We start from the raw sequence: 23517 nt of genomic DNA, 5'->3' as shown, positions 1-23517 counted from the left end.
TGAGACTAGAAAATATTAATCAGCATATATACTGGGAGAATATGGAAAGACTTTGCCACTTCTAAAATAAATTAATTTGTACCATGACTGTAGTAAGAATTCAGTTTCAGGGCTTATGTTGCATGTATTCCACCTGCCAGAAAAAAATACAAGATACTAAGAAATAAAAAGATGGTTTCGTATGGGAATATAATTGCATCCAGGGGTGGATTGAACACTCCTTCAGCAAGGGAATATTTACAAGAAGCCTTTTTAAAATTCTGAGATACAATTTAGCTAGGAGAAAAAGTTGCACATCCTTCTCTGAGAAAACAGGAGGCTGCTACTGCTATTAACTCATTTTGAGACTGCCTTAATGGCTTAATTGTCCAAGACAACTATTGGCAGTGTCTTATTCTAAACTTGTCATTGGGAGAGAAGCTCTAAAATGAAACCAATCTTTAAAGACAGGAGGACTAAGCTACTTTTCCATATAGGCTATGCAAGTTCTCTTTGTAAGAGATTTTCACTGTGCATTAATAAGCACAGTCAGTACTACTTCCAAAGAACAATGTGCTCATGGGATAACACATAGGATAACATGATTCCTGAGACACATGTTCAAAAATGAAGAAAGCATGCTCTGGTTATTGAATTTATCCACAAAATGATGGATGTGTCTTTCAAGAAGCAGTTCTGAAACAACAATTTATCAGTCCTGCTTTATTGATATGCCCATCAAGAAAGACAATACTGTAAAATATGTGCTGGCTCACTTGGAGCATAACAGAAGGTAAAACAGAAAGATGATCAGAACTAACTAACTAAAAGCACATTCTATAAGGAAATCTCAGCTGCTTCTTCCCTGAGAGGCCAGAGACAAAACAATCCCAATGCCTTTATACAGAGTAAAAATAAAAAATACATTATAAATACAGAACAAAACAAAAAAAAAATGTTTTTTTTTGTACAAAAACAGTTTTGCCCAAACTTCCCTCATGAAAAAATGTGATCTAAAATTGGATCTTCTGGAGATTCTGTATGGGTTTTCACATCTATACAGCTTGCCAGCTCAGAGCTTTTCATATGTGGTGAGACCCAGCTCCACATTTACCTCTGTGTGAGCAGCTGGCATTGTTCTTCCTCAGGAGGTTAAAAGGGACCTAACTCACAATACCATCCACATTGACTTGCAGCCCCTGAAAAGATTCGTGGCTGCACAGATGGTGCCACACCACCAAGTATTCCCAGCCTGCCTTCCCTTCCTGCACAGGGACTGAGCAAGACAGAAGCCATTCTTGCAGCTACAGGTCTCCCTGAAACAGAAAACACCAAACACCTGGTACCATTCCACAGCTCTCCTGCTACACTATCATATTACATTTTGACTATCATACAATAAAGAACCCTCTGTCTTCATTAAATGAATGAGGAAGTGGCAAGCTGGGGTTAGAGAGAGGAGGGCAGCGATGAGAGAGCAAACATCCTGCAAAACATGTTCAGTCCTGGACTCTACATCTTGGAGATCTGTAGCAACAACACTAAGGCGATAACCTAGTTTTTATTAAAAAAAAAAATCAAAACTAATCACCCAAACCTTAAAAATGAGCAGTAAATTCCTCCTCTCCATGCCATTCTGCAGGAAGTGTAATTATTGTAAGCCACAAGTTATTTGGGCAAGTGTGCATTTCAATTTTCACACTATTCAGTATTTTCTGACTTGAATCAGTAGCTTTTGTGAGCCCATAAAAAAATCTAGAAAATGTCTGAAGAAAACTGAGGATACCAGCTCCTCCATCTTGCCTTAAGAATAGAGCCTCACTTTTACAATTACGTTAGAGAGTTAAGACTGGTGAAGTTCCTTTGCTGGGAGGGAGTCTGTCGCCTGCTGGCACAAAAGAAAAGAGTATCTCAGCACACTTGCAGGGAACCATGTGTCTAGAGCTCTATTTTCTGCAGGGGTCTATCTATCTGCTTCCCAAGAGGCCAGTGCTGCCTCCCCAGCTAGAAGAACAGACTCCACAGTGAATTTTCTCATGTGAGCACAAGTAGCCATGCCAGGACTCGTTCTCTTGAAAATGCTTTATGCCCATAATACCAGCTTTTGCAGGGTGCAGGACAAAACTGGTCACAGAAGGCATTTTTAAGAGAGGAACATCCTTGTCTTTTCCCCCTACATCAGTGAGCAAGGTTTAACATTAGAAATCAGGAGAAAGTTCACCATATACTATACGCCCATCTGTGGTGTGGTGTGTGGGTCTGACAGGCCTGCTCTACCCCTGCAAATGTGGGAAGCTCTTCAGGACTGTGTTCTTGGGGTGCCCTGCCACAACAAAACCTTCAGGGAGAGCACAGAGCCCATCTGACATCTTCAGACTGCAGGGAGATGGGAAGAGCCATCAGTGCAGCTCTGCATCGGGCACAGCTGATGGCATGGGCTATCAGGGTGCTTCCCTCACAGATAGAGGGAGAAGGGGCTGCCCTGCTCCTGAAACTTGTACCCACTTCTGGTTTCTCTCCTTTCTTGCCTGGTCATGGAGGGAAGTAGCTTCATCTAGTCAGGTATCTTGCAGTACTCCTCAACAAGCACCCTGCCAGGGCATTCCCCTAGCACTGAAAAGATCTGGAGGTCTGCCACTGCATTCCGAGGTCTCCCTCTGAGATCTGAAGGGATGCTGGCTGCTGCAACTGTTCAGAAGAACAAACAGCACAGAGAGGGAGCAGAGTCTTCCCAGCTAAACCCCTTGTACATAATAAAGAAGTGAAACACAGAACTTGGTGCAGTGTGGAAAGCAGCTGCATGCCTCCTGAGTTAGACATTTTGTCCAGAAGATTTTTATACAAAATAAGCATTGGAGTCTCTAAAAAGCTCTCCCAGACAAGAATGGCTGCCAAGCCAATGCACCAGCAGCCAACACAAAAACCTGGAAAAATCTGTGGAGACAGGGCAGCTCCCTTGAAGCTGGAAGCTGATGGCTCTGGCAGCAATGCTGAAAGGATGCTACAGTGTTTGCTGCAGCAGAGCTGCCCACCTCAGCTTGGGAAAGAAGGAAACATTGCAAATGGAGAGAGACAACAGGAGCTCCTACAATAATTGACAGGGAAAATACAGAACTGTATTTTGAGAGTATACTTGTATATGAGACACTTCTCTCTCTCTAAAGCATTTAAGTTAAAAAGCATCACAGGAATGTCAAATAATGGATTAATTTCAAAGACTTTTGTATGATACCCTGTCAGACCTAATGAAGAGCTAAGGGTTTGGAGACAAGTCTGTGAGACTCAATTCTGCTAAATTCCAGCTTTCACAAGCAAGAACTGTCAAACCAGAAGGTAGTTCTTCCATTGCATCAAGTGCCCCTTCTTGAAGTGACAGCTCACACATCTATGTTTACATATTACTATTACCAATTACTAATCAGATCCTACCATTTGAGGCATGACAGTTAACTTCACCAAGGTGCACCCCTGGGACACAGCTGCTGCAGCCCTGACCACGCACTGCATGCCACACACTTAACATTTGTTAAGATAGAAACTGCTATAGCTCTCCAGCTGTTACTACAGGAAAGCTCTCTGCAGGAAAAAAAATGTATGTTTGGGATTCTGACATAGCCTGGATAAAATATACATGCAATCCAAATTCTCCTTGTAGGAAGCTCTAACCTGAAGTATCAACAAATAAACCAAATCTTAGAATAATAATATTGTTGCAGAATAATTTAGAATAGAAAAAAAAAAAAAATCAACTTACAGATTTATTCCAAGGAACTGGGTGTCAGTAAGACTTGTTTAACAAGTGGTGATTTAAAAGTCGAAAGTTGTCATTATCATCTCTCAGCTTGGATCAGCAAGTTCAAAATCAAACTTCCAATGTAAACTTAAATAACCCAAAACTGGTGTAGTTTCAGAAGTGAAGTAATATGATTGCTGCATCTTCATATTTAACAAACTGAGTCAACTTCCTCTGTATTTTTCCCCACCCGCCCCCCTCCCTTCCCTGTCAAAGCAATTCACGCCTCTGGTAATTCAGGTAGCTAGAGGGAAGTGTTGCAGGACAACACTTAACATCTCCTCCTCTCCCTGGCAATTCAAAAGAAGGAAACAAAAGATTCAGTAATTGAGAACTATTCTCTGAATGAAAAGGTCCAATTTTACAAGATTCATCACAAAGTCTCTTATTCATCAGCAGCCTTGGCACTCTTCTACCTCACACAGACATTTCTGGAATGTGTTTCAGGCTACTGGGGGGAAAAAAGGTAGTTCAGCAGGAAGCAGCGGAGGGTAAAGAAATGAAGAATCTGAAATCGATCCTATTCCTGTCCTACACAGCACAGCTTCTGTCATAAGAATAAAGCAGAGCAGGACTATCCCCTTGGTGAGCAGTTTTATTTTTACTTTTTCTGTTTTGGTACCTCCAGTAATATTGACAAACTATACACGAGAAAAATACTTGCAATTTTTCATCAACAGACTTGTAGCTGTTCTCTTGCAAGGCTAAGATCTAAGATCCAAGATCTTATATAAACTAGATTTGGAGATTGAGACCAACAGATTTGTATTTTCATCTGGTTAGGAAAAGTTCTACTTAAAAGTTGCCTCCTTGCTAGACTCCATGTAGGTTTACTGACAGACCTGCTAGGATGAGGATACACAGAAATTCACTTTAGAACTGCAGGAGTTTTTACTACCGTTTTCATCAGAAGACTATTGCACTTGCTTGCTCTGATTCAAAGCTTATAAAAACCAATTAAGAGATTGAAACAAAGTCAGCAGAACCAATAGGGGAAAAAAATGTCTTATTTGAGTACTCAACCTGGCATCTAGGCATCCTTTCCAACAGAGTGCCAGTCTCAAAGAATACTTTCTCCACATTTTCAGACAGTTCTGCTCTGGACCATACAAGAGACAAAAGAATAAGAAGAAGAAGAAAAAGAAGAAAGAAGGGAGAAGGGAGAAAGAAGAAAGAAGAAGAATATTGTGATTTACACTCATGTGAAATGATCATCTCTAGTGCAGCATAAACAAACTTTCCTGGAGATCTAAGTCCTCCGTGTAGTACTTACAGAGATAGGTACTAAAACAAGGAAACGAAAATCCTGAAACACATTTTTTTCAGACTGTGTGTAGTGTAAATGCATGCAAAAGAATACGGTAAAAACAAGGTACGAGCAGAAAGTTATCCTAGTTTTGATGAATGTGTGTGTTTGGGAGTGCAACAGGAAACCTAAGGAATTTGTTTGCCCTGGATTAATGTAACACTAAGGAGGAGTTAATGTAACACTAAAGCTGCAAGGTGAATCATAGAGAGAGAGAACTGCCAGAATTAGTCAAGCGTTTCTCCTGATGGTGCTAGCCTGCTCTTGGGTTCCAGGTCATGGCTTCCACACAAAAGTGCACCCTTACCTCTCCAGAGCCTTGCCCAGTCACTGCTTGTCCTGTGCACCACACAGGGCATGTCTCCCACACAGCAGCAAATACTCCATGACGTCTTTAAGGTTTGCACCACAGCATTCTCTTCTTACGGTTTTTCATGTTTAATTTCCTTTATTAATAAAAGCCGTGGGAAACCAAATATCCAGCAGTACCCCTTGCCTCTGCATTCTCCCATACCACTTGCCTATGCTAATGATCCACAGGACTTGCACTCAAGGGTGTTTAAAACCACAGCACACGCCTCCTCCAGCACCTGAACTACAGGAATAAGTGCTGGAAGACACAGGCATAGAAGGCAGCAGAAGAGGAGTGGCTAATGGTGATGAACAGTCAGCTCCCTGCCACAGACTTTCACACATATTTGTGAGACATGAGAGGAATGCTGGGAGTCAAGCTTTTTTTTTTTGCTTTTTTTTTTTTTTGAGGGGGGAAAGGAGAGGGAGGTGTTACTGAACAGTGAGAAATCATGTCTAGTGGCTGAGTGCAGCAAAAATGAAAACAGGTTTGGCACTTTCTGAAAGGCAGTGAAGATGCTGATAAGACACTGGGCACCTGTTGTAACTGGTGACCTCAGCATGGGCTAGGTGGATTTCTATAGCTGTCAACATACCTATGGATTACAATTATAAATGCATAAATATAAACAATGCAGAATGATTGTACTTGCTTTATTTGTGGCTGTATTGTCTTGTTCAAAAGAAAGAAAGAAATGCATACATTAAAACTGGCTTAAGGAAACCAAAAGTGAAGACCTGTTGCCATGTTTGTCTCACTTTATACACATTACAAAAACCTCCTTAGAACAGCACAGCAAACTGCTAAAAAACTTTTCAGCTTTATTTCTCAAAGATAAGTTACAAGAAAAGTTTTCAGCAAATGTCCGGTGCTGAGGCTCGGAATGTTTATTTATTCCACAATTTAGAACAAACTTAGGACCTCTAGTCCTTTACAATTCCACTTCCCTTTCTCTCAAACTGTCTTGTATTTAAGCAGTCTATATTTCTAAGTGGAAATATAAATGGTAAACATTTGGTTATTCCATTTGCAAAAAATTAAGTTGTTATAACCATAAAGTTGAAGGCAAAAATTTTAACACGTAAGAGGATAATGTTTCTGTGATTATTTTTTCTTTACTTCATAAATCAAGCCAGGAATTTTACAGCAATTCTCATTAAAAATGTCCTTTGGTCTTTGAAGACATGTGGTGGCAGGCAGTAAGACTTTTACAATTGTAGATTCTGGGGGAAGAGGAAGAGTTACACTTGAGAAAAGCCACGTGCTGGGACAGACTGCACAATAATGACAGCAGTAGTTTCGGTACAAGACCTTTGTTTCATCAAAACATACTGGGCTGAATATAGTAGTAGGACACATTTCCTGACTCAGATGCTACAACATGAGAATGCAGGAGTAAGTTTAGTTTATGCAAACACAGTCTGAAGACAGTTCCAGCACTGGGTAAATAACACTGGTTTGAAGAAGTATCTGCAAAAAGTCTTCAGCTGCAACAGTCCATTTCACACCCTTGCCACTCTTGTTATACCTTCTCCTTGTCCTGGTCTTGGCTGGGACAGAGCCAATTTTCTCAGTAGCTGGTGCAGGGCTGTATTTTGGATTTGGTATGAGAATCATGTTGATAACACTCTGATCTTTCACTTGTGTGTCAGCAGTGCTTACCCTGAGTCCAAAGCTTTTCAGAGTCTCCTGCTCTGCCCGTAAGGAGGGGCACAAGAAGTCGGGAGGAAGCACGGCAGGGACAGCTGACCTGAGGTGGCCAAAGGGATATGCAATACCATAAAACAGGTTATGGACTTGGGGGACCAGACTAGAGACTTGATTCCCCACAGAAATAAGACTTCCATGTTTAATGCACTCACCATTATCAATAAATAGTCAGCGACAGAGTTTGATGCCACACAGACTTTTTCTAAGTTCTTCTGGAAGGAAGACTATAATAAGAAACAGTATCTGCAAATAGTAATCTAAATTCACCTATAAAGTTGTAATACAACAAGGTCAAGTTGCCCTTCACAGTTGTATCTGTATAGGTGATGTTTGTGATTAATCTCCAAACAGGTCATGTAAACAAAACTGGAAATTCTGATCCTCTTGCCTGGACCACTGGCAAACATGGAGCTGAAGAATCTCTCAGTGGGTTGTGGGCACTCTCTGTGCTATCTTCATTACTTGCTAAATTCTTTGGAAATTCTGCAGAAGACTCTTCCCCACTTGATGCAGGTGGTCACTGGTGGCAATCTCAGTCAGATAACACAAGTGATTCCCAACCTTGGGGCTCTTTTGTTCCAACGCAAGTGAACAGCCCAGTTCCAAAATGTCCTTCTTCGTTTGCCCTTTGCAAGCCATGCAGATCAATAGTCTCAACTGAGCATTTCATTCATCAGGAGTGCCTCCCCACCAAGCCCAAAATAAACAAAATCGTGTTTTTGTCCTATTCTACTTATATTGCAAACTAGGATCTAAGTTAATTTTGAAAAGCTACACATTGACACAAAATACTTCCAGGACAAGTAACTGAATTTAATCTGTCTTAGCTCAGGCTACAACTCACTTAAAACATGTCACCTTGAATATCACATTGCTCTTCCCTGTATCTCAAGAATCTTGCCAGCTGTACCAACATCGGAACAACAGAAGAAAATAGCTATCACAAAACCTTGGCTCTTGCATCAGGTGACTCAAATGAGTATTGCACAAGGGTGCTTTGATGTTATAAAAGGCCTAAGAAAATGCCAGGGGATTGGGGTGTATTTTTTGCTGTGTTTACTTTCTTACCAAAGGGCACTTGTCATACACATGCCATCTGCTGCATTGAAACACAATACCCAACCAGGTAAAATAAAAATCTCCCACACCAGCAGGCTCTTTGTGCAGATTAAAAGGATCACCACTAATATGATTTTAGGTGTTTCAAGAAACTATGCTTCAGAGACTGCATTTCTTGAAAGCTTCTTCTCTTGTAGGACAGAACCTCAGGTCCCCGTGAAGACTCTGCCCTCATGGCTGTGCACAAGAAGTCACAGGTTCACATAACCCAGAAATATTTGTGCTCATGTCAAGTACAGAGAGCTGAGAGTGAAAAGTGGACACAAATGGTCCCACTCCCCCTCACTGCTCCCTAATCCCGCTCCTTTCCCTGTGCTTACAGGCACTGCAGGAACCCAAAGGAGCAATCCTGCAGTGGAAGTGATCTCTCTGGGAGCTGAAACCAGCTTTAAAGACACTCAGCCTCTTTATGCTTGTGGATGTCTCCCACAGCCTGAAAGAAAGGAAAATCTGGAAATGCTTTACTACATGGGCTTACCTACAGCACCTTGGTAAAGTCAGGATCCCTTACTACAAGAGCCTCCTTGGTCAGCCACTGATAAGAACCATGGAGGATGATGCTATTTGTTGCACCATTTCAGTCTCCTTATGTTTTTTCTTTGTCTTCAGTCAAAACAGATGTTTTGGTCTATTTTGAGTACTGAGAAGGATCATACAGTTCAGTGTATCTGCTTTATAGTTAATGAATATTCTGAAATCTCAGCATATCTGAGTCTCCTTCATACTTTACAAGAGGCCAGCTTGTACAAAACTGTTAAAATATGGAGAACATTTTAAATGATCTGCCCACAAAAGCTGCCCAGGTCCTAAAGAGAAATAATAATTTAAAAAAAAAACTAAATTTGATGATGGAAAAACAGAGAAGGTCAGGATCATGCTAGAGGGGACATCATATTCCTGAACCATGTTCCCAGAAACAGGCTGGATTTTCCTCATGGCCATCTCCTTCCCTACCCTTATGAAGCTCAGCACCTCTGTGTCTCTTCTATTTGAGGATTCCCTTCTGAAAGGGAATCCATTTTCACTTTTACAACATACAAGAAAAACACAATAAAATTCTCAAGGAGGTGGCACTTCCTGTCCAGTAAGATAGAAACAGATATTCCTTAACCATCACTCCTACCAAGGAATGCAGTGGACCACTGTTATCAAAAAACCAGTTCTGATAAGGACTGGAAGTCTAGCAAAGCTAGAAGCACAAGCAGAAAAGCCCGTAAGTGCTACTGATGTTGGAAGACAGAGAGTTGAAAGCACTCAGGATGGAAAAACATGCCCTAAGACCCCAGAAAACACTAGAGTTGAAGTGAAAGCAGAAAAAATAAGACTGCAAATTGAGACAGGCAAAGCAGAGGACAGGATGAGGAGGAAAATACTGAACATAAAGCTTCTTCAAAGCCTCAGATGTGTCACGACAATCAATGACCTGGGAAGGTATGGAAGAGGGATGTGTATCCTTTTTCATTCTCTCACAAATTCTTTCTTAAAGGATTGTCAAAAAACTTTTTGCTCAATTCACATCTCTTCTGGTTTCTAAGTGTAGACTCAATACTTATTAACCACTGTTAGGAGCACAACTAGCAAAACAACAGGAGAGTTGTAGGGGATGAGGATCAAAGAAAAACAGATGATTCCTTAATCAATTATATGAAAGTACTAGGACAAAAGATGGGGGAGACGGAATTGGGGAACAATGCAGCGCTTTTAGAAGTGGCACAGAAAGAAGACAAAATGGGAAAATTAAATGGTGAAAACGTCAAGGACATCTTCCTTACCTTAAAATCAGAGGAGTGGCCTAATATGGTAGAAATACACATTGGTGTTTCAGTGCAGACAAGATGAAACTTCACTCCTGTGCTGTTTCATCTCTGGATTTGCAGGTACTGCAGCGTGAGTAAGGAGGAGATAACAGCAGAGTTCTGCTCTGTGGCACTACAGTACCGAATCACACCTTATCATGGGAGCTGCGTTGCCACACAACCACCAGCTCCCAGTGGTGTCTAAAACAGAGAGAAAACTAAGGGAGAGAAGGACTGACTCTAGTGCTGTTTTCTTACAGTTAGTCTTCCCATTTATTTTTGGCTCTACAGGGGAGGCAAAAATACAGGGAGGCAAAAAGGAGGGGTAGAAAGGGAATGCAAGCAGATTATATATTTGTATTCTTGTTTTCCAGTCCTTCCAGAAAGGCCAGTTTTGTAAACAGAGAGAAAGCTGAGATTTTCTTTATCTTGTTAACTACTCCCATGACTGTAACACACCATGCAGAGTTCACAATTATCTCTCTGCGCAACGTTATCGAAAATGTACTGCCACTTCTTTTGCAACTCGTTATTTCAGTCAGGCTATCTGCACCTAAAAACACTCAGCCTATTGTTTCAACAGCACAGACCTGCATGCTGAATTATAAAAAATGTCCAATATCATATTATCTTGGCTACAGATTTAATTTCACGAAATATGAAACTTCACTGAAAATCATTGTACAACAGGACATGGAAACATAAACATTCGTTTCTTTTTTTGTCTTTTTTCCCTTTATATTAAGTGTGAGCCTACTACAACTCCCTCTGGGAGGATATTTTTCATACCAAGCCACATTCTTTGGGTCTTATGCACAAAAACAGTCACTGAACTGAATGAGATTAGCCACAGAAGCAGGGAAATCATGTTTTGATCCAGCACTACGGATAGAAAATACAACATAAAATTCAATTAAAAAAAAACCAGGATAATAAGCATCCATCTTTAAACTATCTAATAATGCAAAAACTAGTCAAAGGTTTTCAGTCCTACCCTTCTGAGATTTAATACTGTAAACTAATCATAATTTTGCTACACACAATTTGTCGATAATTACCTCTCTGTGGGCTACACTGTTATTTGAGTACAAATCATGATAATTTTTTAAATAGTCATTATTTCAGTGTCACTTTATTCTTCATCCTTAATTAAGCAAGGCCTGAAATCCCACTTACAGAGCATAAGGGAAGTGATTTTCAAATGGTACTCGGTGAAATCTGCTAACTTTTGCATTACAGACACTTTTGCCTGACTGTTTTCCTTGAAGCACCATATCTATTTTAAGTTTAACATATGCAAGCCATGGAAAACTTTCATTAGCTGAAGAGTAGCTACTCATACTCAAAATGTGAATCACAACAACTGATCAGCTGAAGGTTAGTTTGCTTTTTACAAGTAAAAAGGACAGACATACAACAGAAGCTAGCTGCTATATTAAAATGTACAGTGTGACTTTATTAATAACAATCAAACTAATACATATAGTTAATGCTATATAGTTAATGCTTCCCAAAAATCTCATTATTTTGGGGAAGATGACAAGTATACAGCTCCCTAGAATGACAGAAAAATCCTTCATCTTAGGGTGAAACACTGTAGCACGTATTTACTTGCTAATGTGCTGAGAAATTCCATCACAGTGTCACTCTCCTCTGTGGTTAAACCCTCCCTGGTTTAGCATTTAGTGCTTTTTCCACTAAGGCAGAATATCTGTGTGTTTCATGAGAGTTACACGACTGAAACACAGAGCAAGTTCTCGGTTTCACTGACAGTCTTCATTCCATGTCTGGGAAAGACTGAGAATGGGTCCCAGACAAAACTAGCTTTACACCACAGCCTCCTGAGTAGTTCAACACTTATTTCAGCCTAGTCAAGGAGAGAGTCTTAATTTCAAATTGTGAGGAGAACAAATAAACCTTTAAAATGTTGGTTTGTTTTTTTTCTTTCAAGTGCTGTGCTCAGTTCTTCTGAAAGCACTCTTACCTGTTTTCTTGGTGTGCCTGCTCACCAAAACCAGCTCATCACATGTACACATAGTCAGACACTTGCTGCACGTACAAACTTACATATCATATATAAGCAAATTCATATTATTACAACTGTTGAAAAGAATTATTCTTAAAAGCTGGAAATACATGTATCCAAGTTCTGTATGCTTGATTTTGAATAATATATATTCCTGTCTTCCATGCCAAGTATCCTACTTTCAGGATTACAAACAAAAAGAAGAAAAACCTGTCACAGTTCTGTAAATGAAGCAGCAACATCCTCCTCACTCCTATGTCTGCAGTTATAGACATGAAAGGCTAAATTCTCTGAAATACTACAGAACCCAGAAGTTTGCTTTTAAACTTCTCAACCATGTGTTGGTGGGCAGAGAAAAGGGGAACAGGAAGGAGGCAGAAAAAAAAATTTGGTTTGTTTTTTTTCAACCTAAATTACTCTTGTATGAAGACCATGAATCTGGGAACAATTTCTTAAAATACTATTTTTCTTTCAATTAAGAGACTCTGCCAAGGACCAGAGCTCATACCTAAAAATTCTGCTTCGATTTATTGATATGGCATGCTATTTAGGGCAAGTATTCATACCACTCTTTCAATTCACTTTCCCACTGGGACCCATCTTGTTTCCAGGTAAACAAAGTGTAATATTCTTATTGAGAAAGGATGAATAAGCAAAGCAGAGCTAAATATAGAAATAGTCAACCTGTTCTGACAAGTAGGAAGAATGAGAAGCAGAAGTGAGTTACTGCAATAGACGCAGGGCTCTCTTTGACCAAAACTAAATCTCAAACAGAATACTGAAACTTAAAATTTTATGAAGCAAGCTGGGATGTGATTGCAATGTAGATTAGATAGAGCTGAATGTTGATTGTTTGGACACAAGACAGATGTTTAAATTAAACTACTCCACATTTGTGGTGAGTGTACACACAGCCTGTTACCACAGTTGCACCGATGTGAAGTTATTCCTCAATAACTCATGTTCAATCCCCAAAGATTCCCTTCAAAGGAAGGAAGGCTGCCTAAAAGAAAAAGGAAAAAAAACCACAAAAAAAGTCCCAGTATTATAAAAACTAGGCAGTCATGGGATAACAGGAAAAGTCCTCATCTGTATAGAGAACCAGTCAGACAGGAAATAAACAGTACAAGGTCAGTCTTTCCAAGAGGAGGGCATTAAGCCTGCAGCCCCACAGCCATCTGCATGAAGCATATATTGTGTTCATTATATCCACTAATGAATCACAAGGGGACAGGGAAAGATTACAACTGTTAAAATGGCTGGTAGATTTCAATACCATTTAAACACAGTCTGATATTTGTGGTGGGAAAAAACACCTCAACTTCATATGCAAAATGATGGGCTTGGGATGATTCAGGAATGAAATCCTGGATTGACAGTGGACTGGTCTTATGAAAGCATCAGCACAGTTAAAAAGCAGGAAGGGTGCTAAAAAATTATTAGTGCAGAGAGTACAACCAAAGCCACCTTTATTCTCAATCATCTAAGAAACTTAATTGCATCTTAGAAGTTGTAAGTCTGGCCTTCTCCTCTTTGAAAAGGTTTAGCAAAACTAGAAAAGTTTCAAGGAAGGGGAACATAAGACAACCAAAGGTAGTACATAAATTAAGTAGAAGAAAACCAGGTTGGAGAAATACTAGAAGACATCAGATTAAACCAGCATATTTCAAGCTCAAAACAAGTGAGAAGAAATAGCTCTTCTTATCAAATAGCAACTTTCAAGATGTGTTTGTCATAGCCTTTCTTCTCTAATTTTCTCTGGCTGGTTCCTGTCCACTCATGTTCCCTTCTCAGCTTGAGAGAGTCACTGATATGTCTGCCCTACAGGAATGAAAGGCATTAAAGAGAATATATGTGTCTTTCCCTACTAATGAAATGCAGCCAACTTAGAGATGAGAATTGGCCAGGCTGATAGTGAAATCATTCACCCATACCTTCAAAACAGGCTCATCATACCCACAGCCATGGGACTTGCTCAGCTCCTGGCCACAGTGCAAGAAGAGCTGAGAGAAACCTCCCCAGACAGTCCTGTCCTAGTCGGTGAGAGATGTCCACCTCTCACTGCCTTCAACCGAAATATGATTTGTAAAAATGGTCACACAGAGAAGCTGCTAATGTTAGGCACTCTGTTATTCTAACTATGTCAAAAGCATCTATGTCACTTGATAAGTTTTTGAAAACTCTCTACATTATTACAATTTAAATAAATTAAATTTCCTTATTTTGAGGCCAGCAGCAACTAAGACAGCTAACATCAACACCCTCTCTTGCCTGAGCTATCCTCATTCATCCACAAATCCAGTTCTGCTTTATCAGGCATGCTGGTAATGAAGCTGCTCACCTGCAGGGGCACCTCCACTCGTCTATCAAGACACCAGGGAATAAGTGAAATGGACGACAGCCTCACCCAGTGCATGCCAGGTCAGGATTTCTTAAACCCTGGCTTCTACAAACTGATTAAATGTAGTCTTACAGGGAAAGAAGAGAATCCAATTTAGTAGCTGACTGCTCATTAATAAAATACTATACTTCAAATTCATGTTTAAGCTTACTCCACACCTGAGTCTGCCATTCATAGCAGTACTTACACCATAATCTTAAAAATAAACATTAAAAACCACCATAAACCTAAAAATAAAAGGTAAAAAAAAAAGAGCACATGGAAAGAGCATGGCTGGATTCTACACAGAAGCTGTGAAAAATGAACACATACTTGCAAGAATTCAGGAGCTGCTGGAAAGTCTGGAAAAAATGAACTTATAAGAAAGTGCTGCATTTTTAAAATCTGGATTCAAACCAGAACAATAACATCAATGAAAAACTGTAGATGTCAGGCAGATAATTTCACAGCCAGAAGAAAGACACCCCCCTTCCCTCCATCCCATAATCCTCTCGAAAGAATTCAGCCAGTCAAGTCCCAAAAGTGCTTAGACAGAAAATGAAAGAAAATTACTCATATGTAAGCTTCACAAAATACTAAAACACTGAGTTAAACAACAGATTTGCCTGGCAGTTATTAGTGCAATTATTTGCAACAGTAGTGATACAGTGAAAACATCACATCCTGCCCAAGCCTCTGAACCAGCTGCAATTTCTGCATCTGTTGCACAGACTTCAAACTCTGAATAGATGTAAAACATACCTAAAATGATTCACTGGGATCACTATTAAAAAGTTACTCAAATATTGAGCTCATATATAATTACCATACATTCACGGTGCTTTCTTATTTTATTAGGCTGGCACTCCTCCTCAGTGACTGACCCAACTGAGACAATTTAGGGCACTTTAACTCAGCATTGTATTGGCACAATATAAATAGACCTAGCAACAGTTCTTCCAAAGATGTCACATTGCAGATGCTGTTAAAACCAACAGAAAATATCCCTGACTGGCTTAAAGCAATTGGCATCTTAAACTGGAAAAGCAAATTATCCCACTGCAATGCAGACACAGTGAAGATGCACACCCTTAAGGAACTAATTTCCACCAATTCCAAATGCATTTTCCATAATGCAAATGAAAATGCTTCTATCCAACAGCATGCCAAGACATGCACACAAAACCTGTAACTTCAGTGGCTCACTTCACAAAGTGGATGGTGCTTAGATGGGGAAGGTGGCAAACCATGAGAGAGAAAGTAAGGGATAGGCTGTGAGAAGAAACTTGTTTAAATCCAGGATTTGAAGGAGGTACGATTCAATGATTTGAAGAGTACTCCAAATATACTTCTGATTGCAACATAAGATTAAAAAGCCTAGGCTTTTCTGGCATAGGAGTATGTAATTTTTTCTTCAGGATTACAACAATCCCACTAGAGTACCTATGCTCAGTGCATCACACCCTAGCTACCCTACAACCCCAGTATGCTCCATCTGGCTGGCATCCACACCACATACTTGCACCGACCACTTGCCACAGATGTGCCCAAATCCTATTCCTAATCACAGTAAGATTCCCCCGCTATGGCTGTGGCTTGGCTGAGATGCACCTAAGGGTTTGGAGGATCAGCAGTGGGTGTGGGGAGTGGGTGTGGGAAGGAGAGAACCACAGAGGAGAAAGCAAGAAGACAAGAATGCTGGCTGGAAGAGTCTTCCTGTTCATTGCAAGGACCTTTAATTTCATCTCACACATGGCAGGATCACTGACAAAGGATCAAAAGTAAAACAGTGCAAGAGCAAGCCAGCAATCTACAGTCCTGCACTGTATCATGAGGTACCTATGTATTCGAAGTACATCACTGCGGCTACCAAGACAACCTCTCCACAACCAGATAATGCAAGAATTCAAGCTGGTGTACTGTATCCATTAGGCCATCCAATGGGGATTGATTTACTGCAACAGGCCATAACAAACTAACTATTAGTGGTAATAAGCTAGATTGCTTTTAGCCTCCAAGTCTCGTGCAGCCTTAATGATTCATTTATCACACACCTCTCAAAAATGCCCTAAACTGACACTCATTTCATCACTGTTTTTTTTTACAGCATTCTTGACCCTGGTATCAAACTACTGCACACCAACAGTATCCTTCCTGCTTCACTCTCAACACCTGCACATCTCCAACTCGACCTCAGTGTTTTCCAAAAAACAAGAAAAATACCTGTCCGGCCAAACCAGCAGCACTTTGAATACAAAACATCACTCTGTCATGCACAACCTGTCAAAGGAAGCAATACACAAAGAACATCCCTGTCCCAGGGAATATCCCAACACTCATGTGTTTGAAAGCTATGCAACAAACAAGCAAGGACTCCACACATTTATTCTGACTCTTCCTGAATTTGGAACACTTGACTTCACAAATCCAACAGTCTTCTGAGTGGCAACATGAGATAAACCAAATACAGACAGGAGTGGGAAAAGTTTAAAATGAGACAAGTACACATAATTCAGTGACAGGTCAGAGCAAGACATGGGGTATTTCAGGATTTCACTATTCTCACTGTCAGTGAACTGTAACAAACAGCAGCACCTGCTAACAGGGAGTGGTCAAGTGAAAAGTAACTAAGCTTTTCCTGAAGAGTTGACAAGTTAGCAATGGTATGCAAGAATACTTCTAGTACTGTACTTCAGAAACCATTCTGGAGATTTTTGGGATCAAAATGACTGTATAAGAGGCAGGGAAGAAAATTAGCCCCTTGTTGTTTATTAAGTGCCCCTTGCTTCTGAAATGCAGCTCTACACCTTCTATTTTTGGCTCGATTATTTTTGAGAAAGTCACATATTTAATTCCTGAATAAACAAAAGGAACTAAAAATATTTACTTCAAATTTTTATTTGCCCAAAGCAATTACAATCAATTTATGTCTTTGATAAATATCTCCCTAGATCAATCTTGTCAATAAAATATGGCACCTCATTTATGGTTTTAAATAAAATACTTGCACCAGGGACATCTTGTACTGATACATCTCTCAAAAAAGATACAACTTTTCTCTGCAAGTTCATTCAAAGTCCTGACTGTTGAGGGAAAAAGAGGAATTGCACATCTGAAACTAATGAGAATAAATATAGTTGTCAGTATAATTAATTTAGGAACCTGAAAGTGCTTTACAATGTTCATTGATACACCACCCATCCAAACCAATAAGGATTGTTCATCCTTTTATACAGATTTAGTGAATAAGGGACAGTAAGGTCTTTTTCTTTTACATCACAAAATGACTCACTGGCAAAGTCAAACAGAGGTGAAGCTAAAGACACATGGAGAAATGCAGCTTGAGGCTCAATTGCTCATTACCACACCCTACAAGCACCTGATTTATTAAGGTATCATTCATCTCACGCAGACCAAGAACATCATAAATTTGATAAGCAGAACTCCAGAACTTGCCACCTGTGACAGGGCAAGCTGCTAAGCCTGGTGCTGCAACTACATTGTATCATGGGAGCCCCATTAGTGCAGCCAATTTCTCACAATTTCTGTTCTCCAAAAAAGAAAAGACCTCTGTGGAAAAAAAATCTTGAAGGAAAGCACCTACATGATCAGGAGGTTTTCACTTTATTTTTACCAATCATTTTCTGGCTATTTCATTTCTTGTTTTCAAAGCCAGTCTCCCATATGAGGTTGGTAGCACTGTCTGGGTAAATATTAATGAGCAAGGCAAAGTGAAAACTTTCCAACCAAATACTACCACAAAACCCCTTTTTCATTTTATTAGTTTATTTTCAAATTAAAAAAAAACAGGGAGAGAAGCAGTGACATTACTACTTCTGCTACACAATTCCCATTTGCCCTTGCAAATATTGCAGACTAAGAGGTCCTCACGGACAAACAGGCAAACATCACCTACATAGCAGGCATCTAAATACTTTGTGTAGCCACACAACCGTAGGTTTTGCTACGTGCAGCATATTTAACTATTTTTTTGAGTATTTTCTGCTCAGAAATTGTTATGAAGTTCTGAAGAAGAGTCATTACACCATGTCTTGTGGTCTGCAATACAACTGCAGATCTTACATGTAATCACACATCTCCAGAAACACTTTGTTTTCCAACTATCTAGAGAATGAAGATTACACAATACTTGGAACTTGAGCCTGCCAAAATAAGTTGTTATAAAACTAGCTGAACAGCCTGACACATCACCTTGAAAGAAAGAAAATAACACTCTTCTTAGAATAAACCATAAACTCAAACAGTCCTACCAGGGGATCTGATCTATGCCTAACCAATGCTGCAGAAGTGTTAGAACGTGTTTAAATTTTTCTGTCTTTAGACAGAGGCAGACTTATTGCTCTTCCCAATTACTCTTTTAACATTGGTAAGATATTCTAAGTCCATTTAAACGACTCATGGGGCAAAGATTCAACAATCTACCTACCATCAAGCTACTTTCTAACCCTCTCAGTGTTTTCCCTGTGAACAAAAGGTATTCAGTGGCAGACAACATGTCCTTCTGGTCATGTGCATTGCAGAAATAGCAACCAGAAACCCAAACAATCACTTCATATATAATTATAAAAATATGAAGATATTGGTTATGCCTTTAAAAAAAAACGGAGCCCTGTCTACAGCCTATGCTGTAATACACCAACACCCCAGGGCACGATAAGCTCTTTATTAATGCTTGCAATAAAAAGAACACTGCAGAACAATTACATGCCGTAGCCATGGATTTCCACAACCAGAGCTCTACCAGCAGCCAGTGTGTACTCACAAGGCGTTGAGACCTCAGGGGAGGGTGATGTTTGCAGCAAACTAGTGGAAATATTTCCAGTGGAGTTCTCAGGTGATGTCAACAACAGGAAGGATATCTTTGAGCCAGATTTCCATTTCTCATCAGACGCGGCCTTAAAAGTTAGAACAAGAGCGTTAAGACTCCTCATTTTCACCCCCAAACCTGCAATTGAACCCCTCCGTTGACACAGGCTCCCGTACCAACGCGGCATCTCGGAGGGTCCGTGTCTGCCCGACCGGGGTGGGGGATCCCTCCCCGGGCTGGAATAAGGGAACACTTTCACTACTCCGCTCCGGGGCACTGGCTTCGCCGCGCTCGTCCCCAGCTGCAGCCCCGCCACAGCCCGGCCACCTCCGCCATCACCTGTGCGGCCCCGCCAGGAGCGCCCCCGCCCCGCCCGGCCCCGGCCGCCCCTCCGCGCTCCCCCGCCCCACCGCAGCCGGGCAGGACCGCGGCGGCACCGCAGCCGGGCACCGCGCTCACCTGCGCTGCCCCGCGGCGCCGCTCCCGCCGGGCCGGGCTCGGCACTGCCCCTCCAGCGGCGCCTCCGCCGCCGGGCCGGGGCTGCCCCGGGGGAGGCGCCGCCGCCGCCGCCGTGCCCGCTGCGAGGGCGACACCGAGCGGCCGCGGAGCGCGGGCAGCGCCCACCGGCCCGCACTCCTCCCGCCCCGCGGGCAGCGGCACCGCCGGCACCGAGCCCCGCGCCCCGGCCGGCAACACGGGGCTCTGGCCGGAGCGAGGACTGAAGTTCCTTTGCCGCTTAGTTATGGAAGCTCATAATAATTTGCGTGGGAGAAGAAGCGCTACAAAACCACAGAATCAGAGTGGGTCAGGTTGGAAGGGACCACAGTGGGTCAGCTGGTCCAAGCTCCCTGGTTAACCAGGCTCATCCTAGAGCGCGTGGTACAGGACTGCGTCCAGACAGCTCTTGAATATCTCCAGTGAGGGAACTTCCACAGTCTCTCTGGGAAATCTGTTCCAGTGCATGGTCATCCACACTGTAAATAAGTTCTTCCTTATGTTTAGGTGGAATTTCCCATGCATCAGGTTTTGCCTGTTGCCTCATATCCGACTGGTTGAGACCACCGAGAAGAGCCTGGGTCCATCTTCTTGCTAACCTCCCTTTAGATATTTATAGACAGTAATGAGATCTCCCTTCTGTCACATCTTCAGCAACCAGGCTCAGCTCCCTCCACCTTTCCTCATAGGAGAGATGCTTCAGTCTCACAATCACCCTCCTTGCCCTCCACTGAACCCACAGCAGCTACACATCCCTCTTGTACTGGGGAGCCCAGAATTTGACACAATAAAATTTCCCCAATTTCAGGGAGGCCAGATGCCCTTCCCTCCAGCAAGGAGCCAGTCAGCGGGCTTTGAAGTCTGAGCTGAAGATCAGAGAGGGACGCCTTGAAAGCTGACTGTGCCTGCTTAATGCCTCACCCACCCCTCCAGCTATCACAATATCACTGGGACCTTCTGCTCACCTAAGTCATGTGTTTGTGTGGGCAATTATGGGTGAATGTCAGTAATTCACAAACCAGTATGCAGGCAAGTTGGACAGGACCATCTGTAGAGACCAGTAGAGAAAAAAGGAGTTTGTATGGGTAGGCTGAGTAAAATGATAGAAGTGGGATTGGGAGAAGAAGGAGAAAACAGAAAACAAGCAGCTATTCCCCTTACAATGCTTGATCTCACAGGCACATTGCTTTCAAAGGCTGTTCCTTTGGTTTGAAGGCATTCAAAATGCCCTAAATTAACTGATGCCCTAAACAAACTAAACATTGAAGTATCACAGGAAGTAACACATAACTTCCTAGTTATGTAATGAATATATTCTTTTGAATGTTTTTTTAGATTATTCTACTTATGCCTTTTTCACTAAATATTTACTGTGGTAGTCATCATTCTGCGGCAATAGTCATAGAATCGTAGAACCGCTTATAGCAGCGTGCTACAAGAACCTCAGGTGACAGTCATACACTTGTAGAATATGCTGAGTTGGAAGGGACCCAACTCACACCAGAGGTTCACATCAAAACCCTTGGTGCTGCCAAGGAAAGACTGACTGACTGACTGACTGGATTTATTGTTCTGATGCCTCCCTGATCTCAGTAAGGCTTTGTCAAAACTATGGCATTAATCTGAAGTCTGGTGTCACTACTTAATTTAAAGTATAGTTGCTAAAACACATAAAAACACACTGTGATTCTTCACACTACAATTTTTTGCTCATTTCCTTATTCAGGATAGGCTTACTTCATGTGAATTTTATTTAATTTGATACTGTGCAAAATTCTAATGTAGGAATAGAAGTATTTCTGTGAGTAACAGTTAATCTGTGTGTTAAATAAGTTCCATACATATAAAAGTTTGCAGAACTATTTTGGTTTTGTTTTATCATTACGATTGAGAAACAAGATGTTAGCACATTGTAGAAAAAAGCTTTCTTGGCACAGATCTGTCACTAATGTATTTCATGGAAATGTTCAGTCTTTAACAGGAACAGGATGAGACCCTATCATGATCCTACAAACCTAGGTGCAGATAGGCTCCTTGATTTTGTGGATGTCAGTGGGACAATTCCCTGACCTTAAGCAGCATTAACCTTTTCTAATGCAGACAGTCGATTTTGTATCCTTCTGGATTTTTTTTTTTCCCCTAGTGGGGAAAGAAATGAATGACACAGAAAGAATCTAATGTCTATGAACTGCAAATCTTCATGGACAAAGTCCATTCACATCTATCACTGTACATGTCATATCTGCAAAGACTCAACCTCCTATTTACTTTCCCTTACTACAAGTCCTGTGACTGAAGGGCTGGGCGCTGTTTCATTATGTGCAACCAGCTTCAAAGTCAGGTGACCTGACACAAGGGAAAGAAGAAAAAGGGTCGGTGCAGAGGGTACTGAAAACCAGCTGATGGCAAAGAGACAGAGGAGGAGCAAGTCCTTAGGCTTATGTAGTGTCCATGACAGATTATACTGCCAGGGGATTGGCAGAAATGCTTCAGCCCTACTCTAAAAACCTATCTGGCAATGGGCCTGGAGTATACGTGGCTTTGAACCTGAAGCTGTGGTCAAGTAGGAGATCACTGATGTCAGTTGTGGGAAGAGCTGCATTACAACCAGTCCCTTTTTTGAGTTTCTACACCCTGATTTAGTATTTTAATATATCCAAATTATTCTCCCTCTTATTGGTCACATTTCAAGCAGCTCTTTGTACAGAAGAAACCTAGTACAGATATTTCAGGGAAAAAGCCTCTATCCAAAGCTGGCCTTGAAACCTAACAGCCCTTTGTGCACTTAAGTGATCAGCTGGTGTGTGAGACAGATGGTCCTTCATTACACACCCGGAATCTCTCTTCCTCTTTCCATCAGTTTTCAGCAGACTAATGCCTGTCAGGGTTGTCCCAAGACACAATGCTGAAAACATGACTGGTAAAAAAAATCCTGCTCCAAACCTAAGTGCTAATTCCTTTTACAGGATTTAACTTTGAAAGGTTCCCCATAATCTTCTAGTACATTGTTAATCTGTTCAAGCAAAACTTCCAAGCAGGTTGATAAATTGGGAATAAAGGCAGGCCCTTCAATAAATTTGTATATTAACAGGCAAGAGGCATTTCTCCCACCTCTGAACAGATGTGTACTTCCATTATCCCCAGTGACTTAGTGCAACCTGGAAGGCCTGGTGATAAGGAGATTGTCATGCAGCACAGAGGTGACAGAAATAATCAGCTGCAGGAAAAAAGTAGAGACTCCAAACAGAAGTCTAATCAATATACTAAATGCAGAGAGGGAGAACGGGGCAGAAAGAACTAGAAAGAGAGAAACAGAAACAGAGGAAAATCTGGTGTTGTAGAATCAGGAATTCAGCTGCCAGTCACCACAGTGGGCAGCATGGGATGACAGCCAGGGGCTAACACACACACTCTGGAGTTTAGACTGGTACAAGATAAGAAGAGCAGCACTGGAAACTCCTGAGAAGGGGCCTGGATGAGAGGCAGGAGGTCTATCTTTGTAGAGCAAGCCTGGAGAAAGCAATGGCAGGGAGATGAGTGCGCCTTGTCTGTCAGAGGCATCAACATCTCAACTTCTTTAGAGATTTCACTACTATGTCTCTCTTTTGTGTTCCTTATTAATCAAGTTATTATTTCTAAAATAAGCTCTCTCTGACCCACACTGCAAATACATTACCTCCCAGTGTCAGTGCCTGGTTTAACATTTTGGGCTTGCCCATGCGATGACAGTCGG

At 41.4% G+C, this 23517-nt stretch overlaps 1 protein-coding gene across 15 annotated transcripts in view; it reads right to left on the bottom strand.

The window, feature by feature from the left end:
* ANKRD6 (ankyrin repeat domain 6) overlaps nt 1–19839 on the bottom strand; it is a 98280-nt gene extending 78441 nt beyond the window's left edge. For 6 of the 15 annotated variants that reach the window (XM_086876529.1, XM_086876533.1, XM_086876530.1 and 3 more), the window contains exons 1-2: nt 19749–19839; nt 19245–19377 (exon numbers count right to left, since the gene is read on the bottom strand). The gene's annotated coding sequence lies outside the window, so the exon portion shown is untranslated. Of the gene's footprint in view, nt 1–10031; nt 10333–19244; nt 19378–19465; nt 19656–19748 lie in introns of those variants that run through there. The other 9 variants (XM_023922251.2, XM_086876534.1, XM_023922254.2 and 6 more) reach the window with 5 other exon arrangements.
* Nucleotides 19840–23517: the final 3678 nt, after the last annotated feature.

Source organism: Cyanistes caeruleus, chromosome 2 (assembly GCF_971803275.1).
Source record: "Cyanistes caeruleus chromosome 2, bCyaCae1.hap1.1, whole genome shotgun sequence".
In the NCBI taxonomy this organism is placed as follows: Eukaryota; Metazoa; Chordata; class Aves; order Passeriformes; family Paridae; genus Cyanistes; species Cyanistes caeruleus.
This window is presented reverse-complemented; position numbering and strand designations above follow the sequence as displayed.